Source organism: Periplaneta americana, chromosome 14 (genome assembly GCF_040183065.1).
Source record: "Periplaneta americana isolate PAMFEO1 chromosome 14, P.americana_PAMFEO1_priV1, whole genome shotgun sequence".
In the NCBI taxonomy this organism is placed as follows: domain Eukaryota; kingdom Metazoa; phylum Arthropoda; class Insecta; order Blattodea; family Blattidae; genus Periplaneta; species Periplaneta americana.
The window spans coordinates 158,716,437-158,733,860 of NC_091130.1; the positions used below are offsets into that span (position 1 = coordinate 158,716,437).

Below are 17,424 nucleotides of genomic sequence, written 5' to 3' on the forward strand. Positions count from 1 at the left end.
TACAGACTTCCAGAAGGCCTTAGCTAAGGTCTCTCCTGTAGCTGATGATCTGCAGAGGAAAATCGTTAACAGAAAAAGGAGAGGAGAGAAAAGTGCAAATCTAACGTCCACCCCCTTTATTAATATGTTACAAGAAAAAAAAGGAAATCGAGCGACAGAAGAAAGAAAAAGCGTTGTGTGGAAAAAATGACCCTAAGAAGAAGGCAATTTCAGGCGGTAGGCCTACCAGCTTGGAAATGAAAATGAAGTCAACAAAAAAGACAAAAATGATACCGAGGAAACTGAATGCATTATTTGTGGCGAATCTTTTGAGGAGGATTGGGTGCAGTGTTGCAAGTGTTGTGGTTGGGCTCATGTAGGTTGTGCAGACAGTGAAAAAATGTTATGTTTTATTTAACGACGCTCGCAACTGCAGAGGTTATATCAGCGTCGCCGGATGTGCCGGAATTTTGTCCCGCAGGAGTTCTTTTACATGCCAGTAAATCTACTGACATGAGCCTGTCGCATTTAAGCACACTTAAATGCCATCGACCTGGCTCGGGATCGAACCCGCAACCTTGGGCATAGAAGGCCAGCGCTATACCAACTCGCCAACCAGGTTGACTGCAGACAGTGACCAAATAGTCTATTTTGTATGTGAGAATTGCAAGAAATGACTAAGACTGATACATATCAAGAGAATAGACATAATTGTAGTATTTTCATTTAAATTTTGTGTAACTTTCAGTCATACCTTTGTTTTTCCATGTAAACCAACGTGACCGGTACTGGGGACAGTTTTTTGAAAGTCATTATCTCAACAGTTTAGGAAACACTAAATCATGAGTAATTAAACGTAAGTTATTTGATACAATTCTTGTACTGACTTATTATTCATTTCCCGTATCCTCAGATTTCAGTTTTGTTTAAATTCATTAACAGATTTACCCGAAATAATGATAAAGACTTAAGTGACCGGCACTAGGGTAACCTCCCCTAATCAAATTACCTCTATGAAGCATATCACTATATGTCTAGAGAGAAGTTGTCCCTCAGATTGAGTTCGGTTAGGCTACGATGTTTATCAAAAATGCTAATTCCACTCGTTCAATTTGTGTACAGCTACAGATTGCCATTAACTTAAATCGTACACATAAGTTCTTGTTTAGTCAACAGTCCGAACACAGATCTGAACCTCACAAGTGATACCAACAAGGCACCACTTATGAGGCGACTAAGCCAGGAGATAATGAGTAGGGTGGTCAGTACCTTACCCCCTCCATTGCATACATCGCCGATTAGCTACATATCACTCTAATCAGACTTCAGATGCACACAAACAATTTTAGCATGCAGGCTTTCACGGCCGGTGTCTAGTTGAAACGGAGCTTTCGGGCTAAGATACCGTGGTCTACTGGTGCAGATGTTACCAGACGTTTCGTCTACTACTACGGCAGACATCTTCAGTGGTTAGGTATCCTCGGTCGAAGTCTTCTGCTCGGGATACCTGTAGCAACAGTTGCTACTTCCACCGAGGATACCTAACCACTGAAGATGTCTGCCGCAGTAGTAGACGAAACGTCTGGTAACATATGCACCAGTAGACCACGGCATCTTAGCCCGAAAGCTCCGTTTCAACCATACAAACAATAGTTCTTCCTCTGACACATATCGTCAAGCGAGATGTACTGCCTGATAATAGATGTACATATCAGCCAGAACCTCAATCAGAGGTATATTATGAGTAGATAGGGGAATTTTAGGCCCTAAAAAGTTGCATTTTAGGCGCCTAAAATAGGCTCTTAAAATCCTTTATTTAGGCCCTATAAAATAAAAAACAGGTTTTTTTTTTTGTTGAAGAATATCACTAATACAAGAGTGTTTTTCATTCACATTTCCATAGTTTGCTTCGCAGTAGATGATCAGCACCTATTGTGACTATTGTGTCGCTCACTGCTGTACTTACAAATGGTGAGAAAAAAGGAAGGGGTTGTTATCTGTCTTGGAATGTAAGAGAATGCTTATTCGGTACAACCCAGCGAGTTTGTGTTAAATTGCTGACAGAGGAAGATATAATAATAATAATAATAATAATAATAATAATAATAATAATAATAATAATAATAATAATAATAATAATAATAATAATAATAATAACAATAATAATAATTTGTCCCGCAGGAGTTCTTTCACATGCCAGTAAATCTACTGACATGAGCTTGTCGCATTTAAGCACACTTAAATGCCATTGACCTGGGCTGGGATCGGGATCGAATCCGCAACCTCGAGCACAGAAGACCAGCGCTATACCGACTACGCTACCCAGGTCAACTGAAAGTTGGTATTTTAGGATTGAAAGACTGTAAGAATGAGAAGGGGTGGCCTGGAGGTACTTCTGTGTTGTGTGGTTCACTGCTAGGAAGAAGTTGTTGTTATCCGTCTTGGAATGTAGGCCTAAACGGTACAGGGTGTTACGAACAACAGTAAATAGTTACGAAAAAGATGCAAAAATAAAAAAAAAACTTAGAAATAGGCACTAACGTTGAATAGGTATTTTAGGCACTATAAACCCCCTTTATTTATACCTATATTTCCATGAAAATGTAAATATTATATCTCAAGCCTGTATGTATCAAGGAAAAAAATAGGTTTTTGCCCAAATTTCGCTCTCTAATTATGAGTAATAGATGCAAAACACGGTGAGCTAAGGCATACCTTAGACTGCCATGTTGTCCTTTGGTTTCACTTCTCCATAACATAGGCCTATTTTCCTGGCAAAGTGTTCGTAGTACAGGGCCAACAGTCTTTATTTTGTGGTTTAACCTTCAACTCTGGAGTGAAATTTACTTGCATACTAGATACTAGAGCGATAAAATGTCATTAGTATAGTAATTAACAAACGCGCTTATTAAGTTTGACCGACATCGAGCTAATTTCAGCATGAAAGTGAAAGTACTGTCTCCAGATAAGACTGGTTTCGTTCGAAACAGGCCTACTTACCTCTACTGGCCGTGTGCACCATTCTCGATCATCTAGCCCGTTTATCAGCAATCACGGAAACATGGTTAATTCTTGACAATGATCAAGTTACAGATGCGGTGCACCGACATTTTCCCTCGATCAACTCAGTACCGTCAGCTGACGGTACGCTCGCTTGAGAAGAAAAATCTGAGCGCTAGGTTACCGCGTATAAAACAGCGAACGAACGCACTCTGTCAATTATCGCTTCGTTTTTGTTTGTCGGACTGCTTTCAAACATCCGCACAGATTTCAAATAACAAGTTTCAATAATAATGGAAGAAAAAAAGAAAAGAGCACCGAACTTCTCACAGTTCGAAGTGGGAATTCCTTTAGAACTCGTCAGCAATTCTGCATCAATATTACAGAATAAAAGTTCTGACGGAAGTTCTCTAAGAGAAAAGCAGGCTACCTGGTTGGATTTAACCTCACAATTCACATGAGTTATACGTGTTTACATAATTCCACATAATTTATAACGTAATTTATACAGTGGTTATTTCATATTATTGATAATAATTCGGAAAATTTCAGTATACGGATACCTCACTGACAATTACCTTGAAATAGGCTACTAAAAAGAACAGATTTGTATGTGTTTGTCGAATGCTCATCATCTTGCTTACGAAAAGACACATTTCAGTGCCAATAATTTATTTGGGAAATTTTCAGTATACGGATACCTCGCTAACATTAATTTTAAAATTAAAAAAAAAAAAGAAAAAAAAAACAATTCGTCTGTTTATGTCGAATACGCATCATCATGCATACGAAAAGGAAGTTTTTAGTGCCAATTTATTTTGTGTGCACAAGGTTGGAATTTTGGAGTAAGCGGGAAAGGAAAGTATCCTTGTTCTGAAATTTATCCATTTATTTTGTGTTCACAAGGTTGGAATTTTGGAGTAAGAGGGAAAGGAAGGTATCCGTGTAATTTCTCTTAATTCAAGCGTAAATAGCCTAATTGTCCAAAACGTCATGTAGGTCCTAATAGTTTCAAACGGCAAATCTATAGCTAATAAGTGATAATCTCGCATTCTACAAAATGGTTATTTAGTTTTGCTATATTATTACCGGCATAGAATAACTACTTTATTATTATGTTAACAAAATTGGACAATTAGGCCTAAATAATATTTTGTCCTCAAGTAAAGTCCCGATCTTCCAAAGAGAAACATATATAAAACATTAGTCTATTTTGAGAAAAAAGAACATTTTTATTATTCATCTACAAACTTACTCTTTCTACAATAACACCAATTCTGTTATTTCCGCAGTGATTTGCTTGTTCAAGATGCATCATTTCATCTTCAATTCCATCAAGTACGTCAAATCGTGCCGCCATTTTGGTTTTCTCGACTTGACCATGTTCAATTCAAGATAATCGGTCCCACACCCGTGATCAAATTTGATCATCATCAACTCGTTTGTTTAATTTGATCGAGATTGATACTCCGCAAATTGGCGTTGAAGATGGTCAAGTGCCGACTTAACCACGGTCAAATTTTAATCGAGAATGGTGCACACGGGCATAAGTCGTCGCAATAACCAGACATTAACTGCCATCCTCTCTCCGTAATGCTAGCGTAGTAGTAACAGCAATAGCAGCAGTAGCAGAAGCAGTGGTAGTAGCTGTAGTACCAGTAGCAGTAATAGTAGTAGCAATATTAGTAGCAGTAGTAGTAGCAGTGGTAGTAGTAGCAATATTAGTAGTAGTAGGAGTAACAGTGTAGTATAATAGTAGTAGCAGTAGCAATATTAGTAGCAGTAGTAGTAGTAGCAGTAATAGTAGTAGTAGCAGTGGTAGTGGTAGTAGTAGTAGTACCAGTAGTAGCAGTAATAGCAGTAGCAATATTAGTAGTAGCAGTAGCAATATTAGTAGCAGCAGTAGTAGTAGTAGCAGTGGTAGTAGTAGTAGCAGTAGCAATATTAATAGCAGTAGTAGTAGCAGTGGTAGTAGTAGTAGTTGCAGTGTAGTATAATAGCAGTAGTAGTAGTAACAGTGGTAGTAGTAGTAGTAGTAATAGTAGTAGTGATAGCAGTAGTAGTAGCAGTGGTAGTAGTAGTAGTAGTAGTAGTAGTAGTAGTAGTTGCAGTGTAGTATAATAGTAGTAGTAACAGTGGTAGTAGTAGTAGTAGTAGTAGTAGCAGTGATAGCAGTAGTAGTAGCAGTGGTATTAGTAGTAGTTGCAGTATAGTATAATAGTTTTAGTAGTAGTAGCAATGGTAGTAGTAGTAGTAGTAGTAGTAGTAGTAGTAGTTGCAGTGTAGTATAATAGTAGTAGTAGTGGTGGTAGCAGTAGTAGCAGTAGCATATTAGTAGCAGTAGTAGTAGTAACAGTGGTAGTAGTAGTAGTAGTAACAGTAGTAGTAGTAGTAGTAGTAGTAGTTGCAGTGTAGTATAATAGTAGTAGTAGTGGTGGTAGCAGTAGTAGCAGTAGCATATTAGTAGCAGTAGTAGTAGTAACAGTGGTAGTAGTAGTAGTAGTAACAGTAGTAGTAGTAGTAGTAGTAGTTGCAGTGTAGTATAATAGTAGTAGTAGTGGTGGTAGTAGTAGTAGCAGTAGCATATTAGTAGCAGTAGTAGTAGTAACAGTGGTAGTAGTAGTAGTAGTAGTAACAGTGGTAGTAGTAGTAGTAGTAGTAGCAGTGATAGCTGTAGTAGTACAATGGTAGTAGTAGTAGTTGCAGTGTAGTATAATAGTAGTAGTAGTGGTGGTGGTAGTAGCAGTAGTAGTAGTAGTAACAGTGGTAGTAGTAGTATCCCAGTACTGGAATGAATTATCCAGAGATATGAAGTCCCGTGACGTTTGCATAACACTATTTAGCGAATAACAATAAATAGGTAATTAACAACATAACAATATAGAGTGTATATTTAATTTCTTTCAGCTTCCCTCAATTAAGAGATTGTAATATTATAAATTAAGATATTTAATACTTAGGCCCGGTTGCAGAAACGCAAATCAAATCAGTCCCTGATCGCCAGTCAGTTGATGTCTGATTTATTTGATTGTTCGTTGCGTTGCACAAACGTGAATCTCCAATCAACTTCTCTCAATTTACTAATTGCTGATTTGGGAAAGAAATACATTTGACAACAGCGCTATTTAGCAACCACAGCCAATTTGATGCTCTTTAAAAGACGCGAAACGAATGCATCAAGTGGGCGGTGACTAGGAAAACAAGTGAATGTTTTGCTGGTTTGTTGCTTTTTGTAGAAAGGAAACAGGCGGATTCTATTTGTATATAGACTACAATATAGTGAAAAAAAAATTAAGCAAAAAGAAAAAAAAACGTGAGGGGGCTTCTGTTGTGGGATTTGCTAGGGGAGTCGACAAGAAATTGGAATATGCATAGCCTCCATAACCTAAAATAATTCCATTTCCCATCTCTCTGTTTACAAATGGAGCTCGTAACCTACTCATTAAAAATATTGTGTTGTCATGTGTAGAACCCTGCCAACGGGCTACAACATTCCAGAATTTCAATGATGGTGTAGACTACATATTGCCTGTATATTCACAGAAAAGAAACCTTTTCTATTTCGATAAAGTTCGGCATCATTTCAACCAGGTGATTGGACGGGGATGTGAGCAGTCTGTACAACCAATATTAGGCTACTCTTGGAAATCCTGACATGGCTGAAAATTCTCTCTGGATTTCAAATCGTTCCCTGTTTGAAGTTTGGGGATTTATGAGACCCTGCCATAACAAAGCAATTTCATACGTAACATTCCTAACTACTCGGCAAATAGTTGATTTGTGGACCCTAACAAGATAACCCAAGACCATCTGAAAAATTCCAACAGCATAAAATCTCAGCATTATTAGAACTTGGTTAATAGGAGAAAGTGAAAGGTTTCGATTTGTCTGTCTGCATATAGGCCTATTTGTTTCAATTTTTGAAAGTAACAAAACACACGAATCCTTACTTAACCTAAATCTTTGCTCAAATTCTCTGTCATTATACATAAAGACAATTCATGTCCATCACGGAAACGCCTTCTTCTTAAGAATATTTTTTTTCATTCTAAAATTTCTTCATCAGAAGAATCCATTATGTCGAAAACAATATTGTTACGCTATAACTATTTACTATATAATTACAGTAACTGCATTACAAACAGAACAACATAAATAGCCTACTTGATCGATGATCAGTGACTTGACCAGCAAAAATCTGTTGATCAAATCTGATGGAAGACTGATCTCCGATCAAACACTGATTGTTCTTTCTGCAACAGAAATAGAACTGATGGCCAATCAAACCCTCCTTGATTGCCAATCATATTTTGATCGGTGTTTCTGCAACCGGGCCTTATATTTGCTAGCACGGCCATGACTCAGTATCATGGTTCACTGTATTAGTCCTTCCTTCATTTTTATGAAGAATATATGAGAAACATGTACTGAGGTTGCAACCCAGTGATTGTCTTCACAAACAGTAGAATTTTTCATTACAGTTTCACATTAGAGCAAATCTATAGGATGCTTCCTTTTCAATCTGCGTTGTGGCACTTGAGCTGGAATCTGACAGAGTAGTTCATTGTAGTGACTGATGAAGGATCTGTGAAGTTATGAATGACTGGAGTGTAGGATAGTGTCCATTGAATGTATCTGAAGATCTGAATGAAGGGTCGTGTTGCGGATGTACCAAGGTCAGACATGAACAAACCTAACTGCCGCTCTCGCTCGCTGTGTTCGTTGCATTTGTCTTTCGAGTCTCGTCTCGTAACTCTCGTGCGCTTCGAGACTTGCTCATCATTCCCGAAATAGCATTTGGTCGGCGTGGAACGATTTCGTAGCTTTGAATAACATACATCATTGAAGTAAAAAATATTAGAGATGTTTAATTGATACAGAAAGACAAAACAGGACAGTATACTAGTTATCAAAAGGTTTTGTTCTATTATCAGATATTACCTGGGGTGATATAAATAGAAAAAAAAACTCAAATAAATGTGCATTTCTAAGAAACATAAAACATAACGTTAAATAAAGCGTTAATGTTTTTTTACTTGAGATTGTACACTTGATCTCAAACATACGAAAATAATCCTAGTCTTTTAATAATTAAATAAAGATTGGGGAACGGATTATTATACACTGAAAGGCAGAGATGATGTTGCAAATACGCTACTTGATTGTGTATTAGCAGGGAAAGGATTTATATGTAAATACATATTTACTTATAAAGCTAATATAATTTATATTTTGCATTATCTTTATGTTTCACAATGTGTAGGGTTGAAAAATCCTACTTTTATTTTCCATATTTTTCCATATTTTAGAGTTTAGTACATATTTTCGTTAATTTCCATATATTTTCCATATTTCATATAAAACAGTCCATATTATATTAGGTTTAACAATAAAACAAAACAAAATTCCATTAACTTTTAAAAATACATTTCAACAATAGAGATTTAAACACATGTTCAGTAATCCCTTTAACATCAGAGTTATTTGAAAATTAGCAGTCCTATCAACAATGGGAAAGTAAGTTACAAAACTGTATTAATTTAATTTAAAATTTTTAACAGACTTCAGTTGTGCAGCTCAACAGTTAAATGCCAGTCAGAGTACACATAGGTTCAGTTTTGTAAATCATACTATAAAGACGGTAAATATGCCAAAAGTACGTCATTCAGTCAATTTAAAATCAAAACTAACAAGTTACATTTCAGAATTTAAAGAAGATGGTTTATCAACTGACAATAAAATATTATTTTGTAATTTGTGTCAGTGTGCAGTATCATCTACACAAAAGTTCCTGGTGCAACAACACATTACAACTAGTAAACATCAGGCCAACAAACAACTAAATTCCAAGCAGAGACAATTGTTTTTAACACAACCAACAACATCGAATGTAAGATCTGAGTTTAACATCGACCTGTGCCGTTCTCTCATCTCTGCTGATATTCCTCTCTACAAACTAAAGAATAAGGTCTTCAGGGAATTCCTTGAAAAATATACTCAACATACAATCCCGGATGAGTCAACACTTAGGAAGACGTATGCTCCATCCATCTACGATGAGACAATACAGAAGATAAGAGATGAAATTAAAGATAGTTCAATTTGGGTTTCCATTGATGAGACTCCCGACAAAGAAGGTAGACTTGTTGGTAATGTAGTTATCGGTTTGTTAAGTGAACAATATTCTGAACGAATTCTTTTACATTGTGATGTTCTAGAAAAGTGCAATAACAAAACTATAGTTAAACTGTTCAACGAAGCTATGGGTATCCTGTGGCCAAAGGGTATTATGTACGATAATGTGTTATTCTTTATTAGCGATGCTGCCCCTTATATGGTCAAAGCTGGACAAGCATTATCTGTTGTATATCCTAAATTGACTCATTTTACTTGTGTGGCGCATGCATTTCATCGTGTGGCAGAAGTGGTCAGAGACAATTTCCCTAAAGTAGATTTGTTGATTTCATCAGTGAAAAAAGTATTTCTCAAAGCTCCCAGTAGAGTTAACGTGTTGAAAGAAATGTACCCTGAAATTCCATTGCCACCAAAGCCAATTTTAACTAGATGGGGTACATGGCTAGAAGCAGTTGAATATTATGCCGAACATATAGACTCTATTAACAATGTTCTCCTTGCATTGGACTCTGAAGATGCAGTCTCAATTGATACTGCGAAAACAGTTACCTGTGACATAAGTGCGAAGAATGACTTAGCTCACATTCAGCATACATTTTCATGCATCATAAAAACGCTCAAAAGTCTCCAAAATAGGCACCTTTCACTATCTGAAAGTTTTGAAATTATAAATAGTACTGTGGAACAACTGAATCGTGGTAGAGGTAAAGTTGCAGATGCAGTAAGAGCTAAGGTGGACACTGTACTTTCAAAAAACCCTGGATATGAAGAACTACAAAAGGTTGTTGCTGTGATGAGTGGTGAATCAACAGTGAAGATTAACTTGGACTTATCCCCAGCAGACATTGTGAAATTGAATTATGTACCAGTTACTTCTTGTGACGTCGAACGCTCTTTTAGTCAGTATAAATCTATCCTCAGAGACAATAGAAGAAGATTCACTTTTCAGCACTTGAAAGAAATGTTTGTAACCTATTGTTATGGTAACAGACAATAAAAATTGTGTTTTGTTGAAACTACATTGGAAGATAAGGTACGTCCATTATATTTTTTGTTTAGTTTGATTAAAATGTACCAATATTTAACGTACATAGTCATTTTTTTATAATTTTAAGTCCATATTTAATTCCATATTTTGGTAAAAATCCATATTTAATTCCATATTTTGGTAAAAATAACTACATATATATTTACATATTTCATATATTTTTAGTCCATATAAATCCGTTCCCTGTTTATTAGAAATGGAAGAAAAATCACTAGCAGCGATTTTTTACTGGTGATTAAAAAAATCACTTTCACTCCAGTGAATGAATTGTTCATTAGCCAGTGAAACGGTGATCAAGCGGTGATTTACTCACTGCACCAGAAACAACTGTAACGAATCACTATTTCCTCAGTGATTTCAACATACAGCTCAATGTCTTACCACAGTCTACTATATACAGTTACGAAGCTTGAGTTTTGAGGGTGCTAGAAACAATAGACTGTGACGGTTCTATTTTGCATTGTTTGTAATGAGGCGATATTAGCGATCCTAGTGGTGAGCAACTATCTAATGTTTGCATATTTAATACGCATTGAGCTTCGCGACTGTATATACTAGACTGTGGTCTTACATTGCTGTCTTCTGCCACCTGTTGAGCAATTTTTGAACTGCTGGACATTACATGGATTTTTGTTCTTTTAAGACTGTAATGAAAGAAAATATTGAAATTTCAGTGCTGAGTTGAACAACTTAGTGATATGGCATAACTTTCTTTGGTAGATTTTTAAGAAGTAAGTTACTTTCAACATAAAAATAGTTCGATAGTTAGCTATATATTCTAACGCACAGTTATAACCCTTCTGCTCCCTACTTGTTTCAAATATAGACTAACACTCTAGAGGTTCATGACGCAATACTAGAGAAATCACCATTTCTCTATTAATTCGTCCTGGACCTCTCTCATGTTATGTTGGTAATCAGCTGATTAGCGGGGCTTTAGAAATGTTATGGTGGCTCACAAGTGAGGCAAAAATTTCACTAGACGGCTTGGTGAAATTACAAAAGCGCAATTGAAAAATCGGATTTTTTTTATTCAAGAAAAAATTAATCAGCCCTAGTAACAAGAAAGTGGGCACCGGCGTAGCTCAGGCAGTAGCACGTTTGCTTGCTGGTCCGGAGTTGCGCTCGGGTGTGGGTTCGATTCCCGCTTGGACTGATTCTCAGACTTTTTCAACCGTAAGCCGAATGTCAGGTAACCTATAGCGAATCCTCGACCTCATCTCTCCAAATACCATCTCATCACCAATTCCATCGACACTAAATAACCAAGTAGTTGATACAGCGCCGTTAAATAATCAAAATAAGGGGGGCTACAACAGTGCATTAGACTATACTGGTAAGCGTAAAACGATTTCTATTTTGCAAGTATTTGTACCTGCAAACTAAAGTCACTTGTTCATATATATATATATATATATATATATATATATATATATATATACATGTAAGTTTTTTTATGGTAATGGTGATGACCCTTAAATGAGATATTTCAACTAGTAGATTCTATTCCTGATTCGTTTTACTAGTGTAGTAATATGTGCATTCCATGTTACCTTATCATCTGAAGTCACTCCAAGATATCTGACTGATTCAGCTTGTGGTACGTCCTCGTCAAATAACTTAATTGTGTACGCATCACTCTTTGTTTTTATGTAAAACGTACTGTTTTAGACTTTCTAGGGTTCATGAGAATCCTCCATCTTCTGCAACATGTATCCACTTGAAAGACAAACTGTTGCAATAATTATTGATTTACTACTATTTGATAACCTTTACTAAGTACTAAGCAATATCATCAGCATACTGCGATATAAATAAATTAATGGGTTTTGGAAAGTCTGAGGCATAGGGGAGAGTCGGGTAGTATCGGACATCGGATAATATCGGACAGTGAGTTTCTTTCATCTACCACACGATGATAGTACCTGATTGACATGGTTACGTTTCTGTGATGTCGCATAGAGAAACGTAACCATATCATTCAGGTACTACCATATGGTGGTAGATGAAAGAAACGCACTGTCCGATATTACCCGATGTCCGATACTACCCGACTCTCCCCTATACCAAATAAAGAAATGGACCAAGAATTCTACCCTATATTGTTAAGGATACAATTAAAACATTTTTAACATCTGAACATCAGGTGCGACAAGATATAAAACAAACGCGCGACAAGATTGCAGTTGAAAGTGGCTAGATTGGTTAAAACAAACCTGTCATGGGTAGGGTGACCACATCATAATATTCAAAAGCAGGACATCTGAAGGAAAATAACGACGCTGTATCAACTACTTGGTTATTTAGTAATGAGTACAGGAATTTCTTCTTTACGCAACAGGAATTTGTCAAATAATTTTAAAATTGTCGATAATGCTTAGGCCTAATTACATAAATTTGTTTCCGTAAAAGAAACTCTCTCCACGACACAAGATGCATAACCTGGTAGTGCTATGGTGGAAATTGCGATCTGGTTACACAGTTCGTTAAAATAAACCTTGTACGCTGCTGAGGTGCTCGACTATTAGAAATCTCTCTCGATATGCACGTGCAATCGCCACGGATGTTTTTTCTGCGTTTCCATAGATATCATGGCCAGATACGTAAATACAGCCTTCTAATTCACTTAGGTCTGTCGTAAGGAAATAAAAGTCATGTGGGTCGTAGCTTCTAGGACGCTCGCCATTATGACGATGAAAAAGAAATATTATATTATCTTCCGTTCGCGAGACTGGGTGTTTGTCCTGTGTTGTCCCAGCGGTGACCCTGTGTTGGTGTTATCATTATTATTATTATTACTTACTTACTTACATACTTACTTACTTACTGGCTTTTAAGGAACCCGGAGGTTCATTGCCGCCCTCACATAAGCCCGCCATTGGTCCCTTTCCTGAGCAAGATTAATCCAGTCTCTATCATCATATCCCACCTCCCTCAAATCCATTTTAATATTATCTTCCCATCTACGTCTCGGCCTCCCTAAAGATCTTTTTCCCTCCGGCCTCCCAACTAACACTCTATATGCATTTCTGGATTCGCCCATACGTGCTACATGCCCTGCCCATCTCAAACGTCTGGATTTAATGTTCCTAATTATGTCAGGTGAAGAATACAATGCGTGCAGTTCTGTGTTGTGTAACTTTCTCCATTCTCCTGTAACTTCATCCCTCTTAGCCCCAAATATTTTCCTAAGCACCTTATTCTCAAACACTTTACCTTATTTCTTTGCTGCGGTCGTGCCAGAGAATCGGTCCCATTCCGAGGCTTATTTAAAGGATTCGTAACAAGCTGTTTTTTACGGTGGTGGGTTGTTAGCCCTTCGCCCAACCCCCAAGCTGGAGGACCACCCCTCATCGGCTGTCCGCGACTGCTTATTCAATATATTCACAGCTACCCTCCATATCTGGAGGGTATTATTATTATTATTATTATTATTATTATTATTATTATTATTATTATTATTATCATTATTAAAGTCAAGTATGTATATTTTATAACCTAAATGACAAGGCATAAACCTGATTACAATTTAATACGATTTAGATCAAACTAAGTCATCACATCTCAGTGGGATTTATCCTTCTTTGTCAAGATAAGGAAGAACGTTCTTCAGATACAAAACACTATATGTATCACGTGACAGATAACGTCGCGGGGATAAATCCACAGTCTGGGGCATATTGATAAGGATAACAACAAAGCAAATATCACGAGGGGTAAGCCTATGACAAGTCTTCAGTCACACCAGCTATACATTCAAAGCCAAACAACAACTCTACTGTTGTTCGTAGCCTGGGGTCCGTAATGTCGGTCGAAATGAATTTTACAAATATATATATATATATATATATATATATATATATATATATATATATATATATATATATATATTGCTGGTGAATGAATAAATCCTGCAAAACAGAACAGTCTTTCTACAGGCGCAGAGGAACACAAACTTGTATTATACTTTATAAAAGCTTGTTTCACTGTTGGGTAATTCTCTAGAGTGCACAGGGTTGTCCCTTTGCCATTGAAGAATTGTATGAGCTCATACTCCGCAGTAGACAAGTTCTTTTCTTTTTGCTTTTCAAAGTCTGTTGTACTTGAGTTGAAAACATGAAAATTGTTTTCATCGTCTTCATCATCTGAACTGACCAAAAGTGTAGCAGAGAACTGCTCAGCTGATTTCACGCACATAGGCTATTCTGTGTTCTCTTCTTATCATTTGGTGAGACAGTGTCAGGTAGCCATCTCATCTTAAATGATGGGTGGAAACAAGCTGCCAAAATAGCTCTATCTGCTTCTGGGGTCAGATCAAACATCGCTTTAAATCTTTATGAAAGCGAACTTATTAGGACTGGAGTTACTTGCAATAGATGGCGTAGATTACTAGATAACAGAATATGTAATCTGTTTTTGAGGGAAATTAATGTGGGCAAAAATTGGCCATAATAGCATGTCTTCTCATTTTGCATTAAATCAGGGACTACGGCAATGGGTTTCAGAACTGCACAATATTCTTCAAAGTACTGAAACTCAACATCTTTGAAGGTTGGCAATCCCAGTTTTTCACATATACTGTTTATATCATGTTTGAATTGCAATATTTGAGAGACTGAGTCATAAAGAGAATTCCATCGAGTTGGGCAAGGAAACTTTGATGAATATTTCAAGACATCTGATATAATTTGTGAGGATTTGGGTCTCCTAGACGCATTGCATAATGCTGAACATTTAGCAAATGCTGGGAGATGGATCCTTGATGCTGATCGAGATTTCTTTATGGCATTAAGGAAATCAGTTGTAGGAAGAAAACTAAGTGTATGGCTAGCACATCTGAAATGGATAGGCAAATAAGACAAAAGTTCATTCTTCAAATCCAAATCCAAAACTTGAAGAACAAGAAGAAGAAAAAAGTATTTTGAGTATTTGAAATACAAAATACATAAATTTTATGTATTTAAATACAAAATACTTTCGAAAATCCTTACAAATTACAAAATCCATTAATTCAATTTCCCTTATTGCATTGTGACATATGCCCAGTCTCGTTATCGTACAGTTTGGTAAGTCATTAGATGAGTGCTGATCACATCTGTCTCTGCTGTTAATGTGCCATCATTTAAAACTCCGTGGTGATCGCATAGAGATCTGTGTCGTTAGCGAACAGAAATCAGAAAGTGTAGTTTGTTGTACAATCAAGCATTAGACTGACCAGTTCTAGGCACGACAGAGTACGAAGCTGCTGTCTTTAGGGACAACCGGTGAGTTTGACACAACCCAACAGCACTTAAACATTGGAAAAATAACCATCTACGCCTAAATGAGAGAGTAGATATTATCACGATCACCAGCATCATCATTCTTCAGGATCGTTAGCTCACGTGCTCCGTTTTGACAAATAAATAGATATCAATGCCAATAAATCCGTACTATTATTTTTCTCGTGGTATATGGCTTTCAAATCATTCTAACCTATCTGATTATATTTTTTCCCCCTTTCTTAACTGTAAATGAGTACAAACGCTACTTAGGTGTAAATTTTTCTGACAATTTGTATATTCGATTCCCTAACCGTTTCAAATGTAAATCATTTTACCTTTTAGGTGTGTTTCCAAATTATATGTAATACGCTTTGTCAAATCTGGCAACCTTTTCATAAGGGAAGCTAAATTTATATATATATATATATATATATATATATATATATATATATATATATATATTACTTACTTACTTACTTACAAATGGCTTTTAAAGAACCCGAAGGTTCATTGCCGCCCTCACATAAGCACGCCAGCGGTCCCTATCCTGTGCAAGATTAATCCAGTCTCTACCATCACACCCCACCTCCCTCAAATCCATTTTAATATTATCCTCCCATCTACGTCTCGGCCTCCCTAAAGGTCTTTTTCCCTCCGGTCTCCCAACTAACACTCTATATGCATTTCTGGATTCGCCCATACGTGCTACATGCCCTGCCCATCTCAAACGTCTGGATTTAATGTTCCTAATTATGTCAGGTGAAGAATACAATGCGTGCAGTTCTGTGTTGTGTAACTTTCTCCATTCTCCTGTAACTTCATCCCGCTTAGCCCCAAATATTTTCCTTAGCACCTTATTCTCAAACACCCTGAACCTATGTTCCTCTCTCAGAGTGAGAGTCCAAGTTTCACAACCATACAGAACAACCGGTAACATAACTGTTTTATAAATTCTAACTTTCAGATTTTTCATATATATATATATATATATATATATATATATAATGAGAATCGTGTAGAAGTAATAAAATACAGAAAACGTTCTGCCACTGACTTTATCTTCTTGGGAACATAGAAATTTCCAATCACTTTTTGCCAAATAAAGGCTTACATTTTCAAAGCGCGCCACATTTTAACAAGGCGTTCAACAGCTAATTGAAGGGACAATCATCGAACTGGAATATGACGCAAAATCTGAAAATAGTCCTGTTGAGCAAATTCACTCTCACAAAACCCAGCACTTCGCATAACAGACTGCACTGCACTAAGCTGTAAGAACTGACTCGTGAAGGAACAAGGAAATGAATATTGAGCTTTAAATTTGAAATTGTTCCATTGTCACGCATTCAGATTTCATTAAAATACTGGTACAAAACTTTATTAACAACAAAAGTTAATTTAAAATGGTCTTAATTCTGAAATATAATATCACCATATCAAAATTATCTGTTTTAATTTTATATTTACGTCATCTTTCATGGTTGGTGATTGTTGGCATAGTGTGAGAGACTAGTGTCTGATTGGCGAAGCTCGCTAAAACTTCAACACTACCACAGACGCTCACTTTTAAAGTTATATGGAGTGCTGCCAACCCTACCGATTTTTCGGTAAATCTACCGAAATCACATATTATCTATCGATCTACCGAAAAAGTTTAATTTATACCGATTATTTTCCAACTTTCTTAATTTTATTCTTTATTACAGAACCAACGTCACATATGATCGCTTAGAAAGTATCCTATACATAACATCGATGAAGCAATGTCAACAATGAGTACAGTAAAAATTAAGCGAATGCAAAAGTGACAAGTTTCTTTAATAATTACCTTCTAACAATGGAAATATAAATCTCTGTCTTCGACTCTTCGATATGTCCCTTTCTCGCTCCTCATCAACAATGAACAACTGTTATTTTAAAGCGCAGATAAGCCAACCTTGTGTTTCTGTAGTCCAATATCGTTTTCATTCAGCCATTCATAATCACGTCACTAAGAAT

The 17,424-nt window shown here is 36.5% G+C and overlaps 1 protein-coding gene across 1 annotated transcript in view; it reads left to right on the forward strand.

Annotated features, from left to right (window-relative positions):
* Window positions 1–2,172: 2,172 nt before the first annotated feature.
* LOC138713922 (dipeptidase 1-like) overlaps window positions 2,173–17,424 on the forward strand; it is a 97,272-nt gene continuing 82,020 nt past the window's right edge. Inside the window, exon 1 of the mRNA XM_069846460.1 lies at window positions 2,173–2,305. The gene's annotated coding sequence lies outside the window, so the exon portion shown is untranslated. The remainder of the gene's footprint in view (window positions 2,306–17,424) is intronic.